Source organism: Bactrocera oleae, unplaced genomic scaffold (assembly GCF_042242935.1).
Source record: "Bactrocera oleae isolate idBacOlea1 unplaced genomic scaffold, idBacOlea1 ctg00000028.1, whole genome shotgun sequence".
In the NCBI taxonomy this organism is placed as follows: Eukaryota; Metazoa; Arthropoda; class Insecta; order Diptera; family Tephritidae; genus Bactrocera; species Bactrocera oleae.
In genome coordinates, this window is record NW_027212769.1 from 7,501 (window position 1) to 17,500 (window position 10,000).

Consider the following 10,000-nt stretch of genomic DNA (forward strand, 5'->3'; position numbering starts at 1 on the left):
CATTTAATATACCAAAAGTAATAAAGTAATTGAAATTAAAGCATATTATACAATATGGTATATTAATGAGTGTTTGAGAGAATCATAACATGAAAATAAAAATTTGAACGCATAAAACTTTGTTTTCACTATTTATTGAAAATAAGGTAAGTGTTGGGATTGTTATCAAACGACTATCATTTAATATACCAAAAGTAATAAAGTAATTGAAATTAAAGCATATTATACAATATGGTATATTAATGAGTGTTTGAGAGAATCATAACATGAAAATAAAAATTTGAACGCATAAAACTTTGTTTTCACTATTTATTGAAAATAAGGTAAGTGTTGGGATTGTTATCAAACGACTATCATTTAATATACCAAAAGTAATAAAGTAATTGAAATTAAAGCATATTATACAATATGGTATATTAATGAGTGTTTGAGAGAATCATAACATGAAAATAAAAATTTGAACGCATAAAACTTTGTTTTCAACTATCATTTAATATACCAAAAGTAATAAAGTAATTGAAATAAAAGCATATTATACAATATGGTATATTAATGAGTGTTTGAGAGAATCATAACATGAAAATAAAAATTTGAACGCATAAAACTTTGTTTTCAATATTTATTGAAAATAAGGTAAAGTTGGGATTGTTATCAAACGACTATCATTTAATATACCAAAGTAATAAAGTAATTGAATTAAAATCATATTATACAATATGGTATAATAGTATATCAAGTGTTTTAATAACATGAAAATAAAAATGTTAACCAAAATACTTTGCGTGCAATATTAAATGAAGAAGTAGTGAATTTTCATATAAGTATTAAATGTATAAAGTCTATGAAGTAATAAATTTTCATATAAGTATTAAATGTATAAAGTCTATGAAGTAATAAATTTTCATATAAGTATTAATTGTATAAAGTCTATGAAGTAATAAATTTTCATATAAGTATTAATTGTATAAAGTCTATGCAGTAATAAATTTTCATATAAGTAGTAAATATATAAAGTCTATGAAGTAATAAATTTTCATATAAGTATTAAATGTATAAAGTCTATGAAGTAATAAATTTTCATATAAGTATTAATTGTATAAAGTCTATGAAGTAATAAATTTTCATATAAGTAGTAAATATATAAAGTCTATGAAGTAATAAATTTTCATATAAGTATTAATTGCATAAAGTCTATGAAGTAATAAATTTTCATATAAGTATTAATTGTATAAAGTCTATGAAGTAATAAATTTTCATATAAGTATTAATTGTATAAAGTCTATGAAGTAATAAATTTTCATATAAGTATTAATTGTATAAAGTCTATGAAGTAATAAATTTTCATATAAGTATTAATTGTATAAAGTCTATGAAGTAATAAATTTTCATATAAGTACTAAATGTATAAAGTCTATGAAGTAATAAATTTTCATATAAGTAGTAAATATATAAAGTCTATGAAGTAATAAATTTTCATATAAGTATTAAATGTATAAAGTCTATGAAGTAATGAATTTTCATATAAGTATTAATTGTATAAAGTCTATGAAGTAATAAATTTTCATATAAGTATTAATTGTATAAAGTCTATGAAGTAATAAATTTTCATATAACTATTAATTGTATAAAGTCTATGAAGTAATAAATTTTCATATAAGTATTAATTGTATAAAGTCTATGAAGTAATAAATTTTCATATAAGTATTAAATGTATAAAGTCTATGAAGTAATAAATTTTCATATAAGTATTAATTGTATAAAGTCTATGAAGTAATAAATTTTCATATAAGTATTAATTGTATAAAGTCTATGAAGTAATAAATTTTCATATAAGTAGTAAATATATAAAGTCTATGAAGTAATAAATTTTCATATAAGTATTAAATGTATAAAGTCTATGAAGTAATAAATTTTCATATAAGTATTAATTGTATAAAGTCTATGAAGTAATAAATTTTCATATAAGTATTAATTGTATAAAGTCTATGAAGTAATAAATTTTCATATAAGTATTAATTGTATAAAGTCTATGAAGTAATAAATTTTCATATAAGTACTAAATGTATAAAGTCTATGAAGTAATAAATTTTCATATAAGTAGTAAATATATAAAGTCTATGAAGTAATAAATTTTCATATAAGTATTAATTGTATAAAGTCTATGAAGTAATAAATTTTCATATAAGTATTAATTGTATAAAGTCTATGAAGTAATAAATTTTCATATAAGTACTAAATGTATAAAGTCTATGAAGTAATAAATTTTCATATAAGTAGTAAATATATAAAGTCTATGAAGTAATAAATTTTCATATAAGTATTAAATGTATAAAGTCTATGAAGTAAAATATAAAGTCTATGAAGTAATAAATTTTTATATAAGTATAAAAAATATAAAGTCTATGAAGTAATGAATTTTCATATAAGTATTAAATGTATAAAGTCTATGAAGTAATAAATTTTCATATAAGTATTAATTGTATAAAGTCTATGAAGTAATAAATTTTCATATAAGTATTAATTGTATAAAGTCTATGAAGTAATAAATTTTCATATAAGTATTAATTGTATAAAGTCTATGAAGTAATAAATTTTCATATAAGTATTAATTGTATAAAGTCTATGAAGTAATAAATTTTCATATAAGTATTAATTGTATAAAGTCTATGAAGTAATAAATTTTCATATAAGTATTAATTGTATAAAGTCTATGAAGTAATAAATTTTCATATAAGTATTAATTGTATAAAGTCTATGAAGTAATAAATTTTCATATAAGTATTAATTGTATAAAGTCTATGAAGTAATAAATTTTCATATAAGTATTAATTGTATAAAGTCTATGAAGTAATAAATTTTCATATAAGTATTAATTGTATAAAGTCTATGAAGTAATAAATTTTCATATAAGTATTAATTGTATAAAGTCTATGAAGTAATAAATTTTCATATAAGTATTAATTGTATAAAGTCTATGAAGTAATGAATTTTCATATAAGTATTAAATGTATAAAGTCTATGAAGTAATAAATTTTCATATAAGTATTAATTGTATAAAGTCTATGAAGTAATAAATTTTCATATAAGTATTAATTGTATAAAGTCTATGAAGTAATAAATTTTCATATAAGTATTAATTGTATAAAGTCTATGAAGTAATAAATTTTCATATAAGTACTAAATGTATAAAGTCTATGAAGTAATAAATTTTCATATAAGTATTAATTGTATAAAGTCTATGAAGTAATAAATTTTCATATAAGTATTAATTGTATAAAGTCTATGAAGTAATAAATTTTCATATAAGTATTAATTGTATAAAGTCTATGAAGTAATAAATTTTCATATAAGTACTAAATGTATAAAGTCTATGAAGTAATAAATTTTCATATAAGTAGTAAATATATAAAGTCTATGAAGTAATAAATTTTCATATAAGTATTAATTGTATAAAGTCTATGAAGTAATAAATTTTCATATAAGTATTAATTGTATAAAGTCTATGAAGTAATAAATTTTCATATAAGTATTAATTGTATAAAGTCTATGAAGTAATAAATTTTCATATAAGTACTAAATGTATAAAGTCTATGAAGTAATAAATTTTCATATAAGTAGTAAATATATAAAGTCTATGAAGTAATAAATTTTCATATAAGTATTAAATGTATAAAGTCTATGAAGTAATGAATTTTCATATAAGTATTAATTGTATAAAGTCTATGAAGTAATAAATTTTCATATAAGTATTAATTGTATAAAGTCTATGAAGTAATAAATTTTCATATAACTATTAATTGTATAAAGTCTATGAAGTAATAAATTTTCATATAAGTATTAATTGTATAAAGTCTATGAAGTAATAAATTTTCATATAAGTATTAAATGTATAAAGTCTATGAAGTAATAAATTTTCATATAAGTATTAATTGTATAAAGTCTATGAAGTAATAAATTTTCATATAAGTATTAATTGTATAAAGTCTATGAAGTAATAAATTTTCATATAAGTAGTAAATATATAAAGTCTATGAAGTAATAAATTTTCATATAAGTATTAAATGTATAAAGTCTATGAAGTAATAAATTTTCATATAAGTATTAATTGTATAAAGTCTATGAAGTAATAAATTTTCATATAAGTATTAATTGTATAAAGTCTATGAAGTAATAAATTTTCATATAAGTATTAATTGTATAAAGTCTATGAAGTAATAAATTTTCATATAAGTACTAAATGTATAAAGTCTATGAAGTAATAAATTTTCATATAAGTAGTAAATATATAAAGTCTATGAAGTAATAAATTTTCATATAAGTATTAATTGTATAAAGTCTATGAAGTAATAAATTTTCATATAAGTATTAATTGTATAAAGTCTATGAAGTAATAAATTTTCATATAAGTACTAAATGTATAAAGTCTATGAAGTAATAAATTTTCATATAAGTAGTAAATATATAAAGTCTATGAAGTAATAAATTTTCATATAAGTATTAAATGTATAAAGTCTATGAAGTAAAATATAAAGTCTATGAAGTAATAAATTTTTATATAAGTATAAAAAATATAAAGTCTATGAAGTAATGAATTTTCATATAAGTATTAAATGTATAAAGTCTATGAAGTAATAAATTTTCATATAAGTATTAATTGTATAAAGTCTATGAAGTAATAAATTTTCATATAAGTATTAATTGTATAAAGTCTATGAAGTAATAAATTTTCATATAAGTATTAATTGTATAAAGTCTATGAAGTAATAAATTTTCATATAAGTATTAATTGTATAAAGTCTATGAAGTAATAAATTTTCATATAAGTATTAATTGTATAAAGTCTATGAAGTAATAAATTTTCATATAAGTATTAATTGTATAAAGTCTATGAAGTAATAAATTTTCATATAAGTATTAATTGTATAAAGTCTATGAAGTAATAAATTTTCATATAAGTATTAATTGTATAAAGTCTATGAAGTAATAAATTTTCATATAAGTATTAATTGTATAAAGTCTATGAAGTAATAAATTTTCATATAAGTATTAATTGTATAAAGTCTATGAAGTAATAAATTTTCATATAAGTATTAATTGTATAAAGTCTATGAAGTAATAAATTTTCATATAAGTATTAATTGTATAAAGTCTATGAAGTAATGAATTTTCATATAAGTATTAAATGTATAAAGTCTATGAAGTAATAAATTTTCATATAAGTATTAATTGTATAAAGTCTATGAAGTAATAAATTTTCATATAAGTATTAATTGTATAAAGTCTATGAAGTAATAAATTTTCATATAAGTATTAATTGTATAAAGTCTATGAAGTAATAAATTTTCATATAAGTATTAATTGTATAAAGTCTATGAAGTAATAAATTTTCATATAAGTAGTAAATATATAAAGTCTATGAAGTAATAAATTTTCATATGAGTATTAAATGTATAAAGTCTATGAAGTAAAATATAAAGTCTATGAAGTAATAAATTTTTATATAAGTATAAAAAATATAAAGTCTATGAAGTAATGAATTTTCATATAAGTATTAAATGTATAAAGTCTATGAAGTAATAAATTTTCATATAAGTATTAAATGTATAAAGTCTATGAAGTAATAAATTTTCATATAAGTATTAAATATGAAGTCATACAAGTTAAAAATTAAAAAAAAAAATCGATTGTAAAAATACTTTTGATGTTATTAGTTGTATTATGACCATGACGATATTTGAAAATGATATAAATTACCCACGTATATATGAGTTTTTAAATTTTAAATAGGTTAAAAGAATTTTTCCATATATTTTCGGGTTGGTAACGTCAACATGGGAGAGAACATTTATAACAAATTTGCACAAATCTGCTCAAATTGACATATACTGAAATAGTACTTATATGAAAATTTATTGCTTCATAGACTTTATACATTTAGTACTTATATGAAAATTTTTTACTGCTAGGAAATGTATTATACTTTTATATATTTGAATTCCTTATGTTAGTTTATTAGTAAGAAATTGTTTTTAAATACTTATAAGTATGAATATTACTATACTTATATGATTTATGTATTTAGTACTTGTATGAAAATTTTCATACTTGTATGACTTTATTTACTTAGTATTTATATGGAAATATTTTTTACTTTATATGTATTTTTAAGTAAATATGAAAATGAAAGTTGATTTTGTGTGCCTTTTTATTCCTGGTTTTTATACAGTTAGTTTAAATAGAAATAGATTTTGTTTTATACAAAACTCTATATTCTGTACTAACATATTGTATATAATGAGCGTTTTTTATTCCTGGTTTCCTACAGTTAGTTTAAATAGAAATAGATTTTGTTTTATACAAAAACATAAAAAATCTATTATTCTATACTAACATATTGTAGAAATAAATATTAAACAATATTTTAGTTTTATTTGTGAGCTATTCTAATATTTACTCATAAAATATATGTGTAAAAGGATGGTTTTTAAATAAAATAAAATATTAATGTGTTGCACCCGAAAATACTTTTTATCATATATTTATTATTGAAATAAATATAATAGAATTTGAAATTATTAATTTCAAATCAAGAAAAAAATGTATATACTCTTAAAAAAAGGTATATATATTACTATATGCATTGAAATAAAGTAAAATGTATAGAATGATATTATTTGAAAATTTTGCCAATATAAGAAGAAATATCGTTCTTACATAATAATTAAATAATAATATGTATAGAGAACGAAAATTCTTTTCACGATACCAAAACAAAAATTAAAAAAATCCATTACAAAATCACACAATAGAAATGAAATATAATGAAAAAAAATATAATAAAGAAAGAAACATAGAAAAATTGTTGTGTATATTGTAAATGTTTTTATGTTTTGTGTATTTGTGTATAATTTTCAAATAAGAAAATATCATTTTAAACTTTTATATAATATAAAAAATATTATATAAAAAAGAAATATATATTATTCTGGTTGATCCTGCCAGTAGTTATATGCTTGTCTCAAAGATTAAGCCATGCATGTCTAAGTACAAACAAATTAAAAGTGAAACCGCAAAAGGCTCATTATATCAGTTATGGTTCCATAGATCGTTAACAGTTACTTGGATAACTGTGGTAATTCTAGAGCTAATACATGCAAAATAAACACGGACCTTTTGGAACGTGTGCTTTTATTAGGCTAAAACCAAGCGATTATTCGATCGTTATATTGGTTGAACTCTAGATAACTTGCAGATCGTATGGTCTCGTACCGACGACAGATCTTTCAAATGTCTGCCCTATCAACTTTTGATGGTAGTATCTAGGACTACCATGGTTGCAACGGGTAACGGGGAATCAGGGTTCGATTCCGGAGAGGGAGCCTGAGAAACGGCTACCACATCTAAGGAAGGCAGCAGGCGCGTAAATTACCCACTCCCAGTTCGGGGAGGTAGTGACGAAAAATAACAATACAGGACTCATATCCGAGGCCCTGTAATTGGAATGAGTACACTTTAAATCCTTTAACAAGGACCTATTGGAGGGCAAGTCTGGTGCCAGCAGCCGCGGTAATTCCAGCTCCAATAGCGTATATTAAAGTTGTTGCGGTTAAAACGTTCGTAGTTGAATTTGTGCTTCATACGGGTAGTACAACTATAATTGTGGTATGTACATTACCTTATGTATGTAAGCGTATTACCGGTGGAGTTCTTATATATAATTAATACAATGTATTTTTTATATATTCCTCCTATTTAAACCTGCTTCAGTGCTCTTCATCGAGTGTTGTTGTGGGCCGGTACAATTACTTTGAACAAATTAGAGTGCTTAAAGCAGGCTCCAAATGCCTGAATATTTTGTGCATGGAATAATGAAATAAGACCTCTGTTCTACTTTCATTGGTTTTTAGATCAAGAGGTAATGATTAATAGAAGCAGTTTGGGGGCATTAGTATTACGACGCGAGAGGTGAAATTCTTGGACCGTCGTAAGACTAACTTAAGCGAAAGCATTTGCCAAAGATGTTTTCATTAATCAAGAACGAAAGTTAGAGGTTCGAAGGCGATCAGATACCGCCCTAGTTCTAACCATAAACGATGCCAGCTAGCAATTGGGTGTAGCTACTACTATGGCTCTCTCAGTCGCTTCCCGGGAAACCAAAGCTTTTGGGCTCCGGGGGAAGTATGGTTGCAAAGCTGAAACTTAAAGGAATTGACGGAAGGGCACCACCAGGAGTGGAGCCTGCGGCTTAATTTGACTCAACACGGGAAAACTTACCAGGTCCGAACATAAGCGTGTAAGACAGATTGATAGCTCTTTCTCGAATCTATGGGTGGTGGTGCATGGCCGTTCTTAGTTCGTGGAGTGATTTGTCTGGTTAATTCCGATAACGAACGAGACTCAAATATATTAAATAGATGCTTTCAGGATTATGGTGTTGAAGCTTATATAGCCTTCATTCATGCGTTCATCTTGAATGTACAAGTGTTTGAATGTGTTTATATAAGTGGAGTCGTACCTGTTGGTTTGTCCCATTATAAGGACACTAGCTTCTTAAATGGACAAATTGCGTCTAGCAGTAACGAGATTGAGCAATAACAGGTCTGTGATGCCCTTAGATGTCCTGGGCTGCACGCGCGCTACAATGAAAGTATCAACGTGTATTTCCTAGACCGAGAGGTCCGGGTAAACCGCTGAACCACTTTCATGCTTGGGATTGTGAACTGAAACTGTTCACATGAACTTGGAATTCCCAGTAAGTGTGAGTCATTAACTCGCATTGATTACGTCCCTGCCCTTTGTACACACCGCCCGTCGCTACTACCGATTGAATTATTTAGTGAGGTCTCCGGACGTGATCACTGTGACGCCTTGTGTTTCACGGTTGTTTCGCAAAAGTTGACCGAACTTGATTATTTAGAGGAAGTAAAAGTCGTAACAAGGTTTCCGTAGGTGAACCTGCGGAAGGATCATTATTGTGTTCCTATCCGAAAAGAAAAAAAAAATAATTATATAAAAACAAAATAAAAAAAAAGAATAAAAAAGAAAAAAAAGTTTTCTTTTTGTTCTTTTCATTCAAAATGTTTTGAATTATACAATGTTTTGAATGTTTTTCTGTTTTTTTTTTTTTTTTTAACTCCTTGTAATGCATTATGACAATATATATTATATTGTGAACTTCGCATACATTGTATTTGAACGCAATAAAAAAACCTTTAAACATATAGCTGTACTTATTATTTATATAGAAAATAATATTTAATTGTGATATTTATATAAAATATTATAAATGATAAGTTAACTTGTTCACATTAACGTGTGTAATACCTTTTTTTTATGGTATTTTCTATTTGTGATTAAAAACATGTTGAAAAATTTAAAAAAAGAAAACGCACAAATAGAGAAGAAAATAATATATAAAAGGTATTACTGTTTTTGTTGACCTAAGACATGCGCAGCTGCAAATGTTTGGGTTTAAAATTACAATTTATTGAAAGATGTTTTAAACTTATGTATTAAAAATTTATTATTGATTAATTATTAATACTTTCAATAAATTAAAATTCTTTGACTTTGAATTAAAAAAATACAAAAAAATTATCACTCTAAGCGGTGGATCACTCGGCTCATGGGTCGATGAAGAACGCAGCAAACTGTGCGTCATCGTGTGAACTGCAGGACACATGAACATCGACATTTTGAACGCATATTGCGGTCCATGCTGTTATGTACTTTAATTAATTTTAAAGTGCTGCTTGGACTACATATGGTTGAGGGTTGTAAGACTATGCTAAATTAGTTGCTTATTCTTTTAGTCAATTAATAGAATTTAAGCATATGGCATATTATTGGATTGTATTTTTCAATCCATAATATTAATAGCATAAAAAGAAATATAGAAAATATATTCTTGAATACCTCATATTTGAACGAAAATTTATGATAAATGAGAATCTTAGTATTCCCATAAAAGAAAAAATTTTCAACATTATTTAAATTATAT

General features: G+C 23.0%; 2 non-coding genes across 2 annotated transcripts; both read left to right on the forward strand.

Annotated features, from left to right (window-relative positions):
- Positions 1 to 6,982: 6,982 nt before the first annotated feature.
- LOC138858840 (small subunit ribosomal RNA) lies at positions 6,983 to 8,972 on the forward strand. The gene has a single exon (XR_011397866.1). It is a non-coding gene; the product is annotated as a small subunit ribosomal RNA (ribosomal RNA).
- A 626-nt stretch (positions 8,973 to 9,598) lies between these two features.
- Positions 9,599 to 9,777, forward strand: LOC138858838 (5.8S ribosomal RNA). Its single transcript, XR_011397864.1, has one exon. It is a non-coding gene; the product is annotated as a 5.8S ribosomal RNA (ribosomal RNA).
- The last annotated feature ends 223 nt before the right edge of the window (positions 9,778 to 10,000 follow it).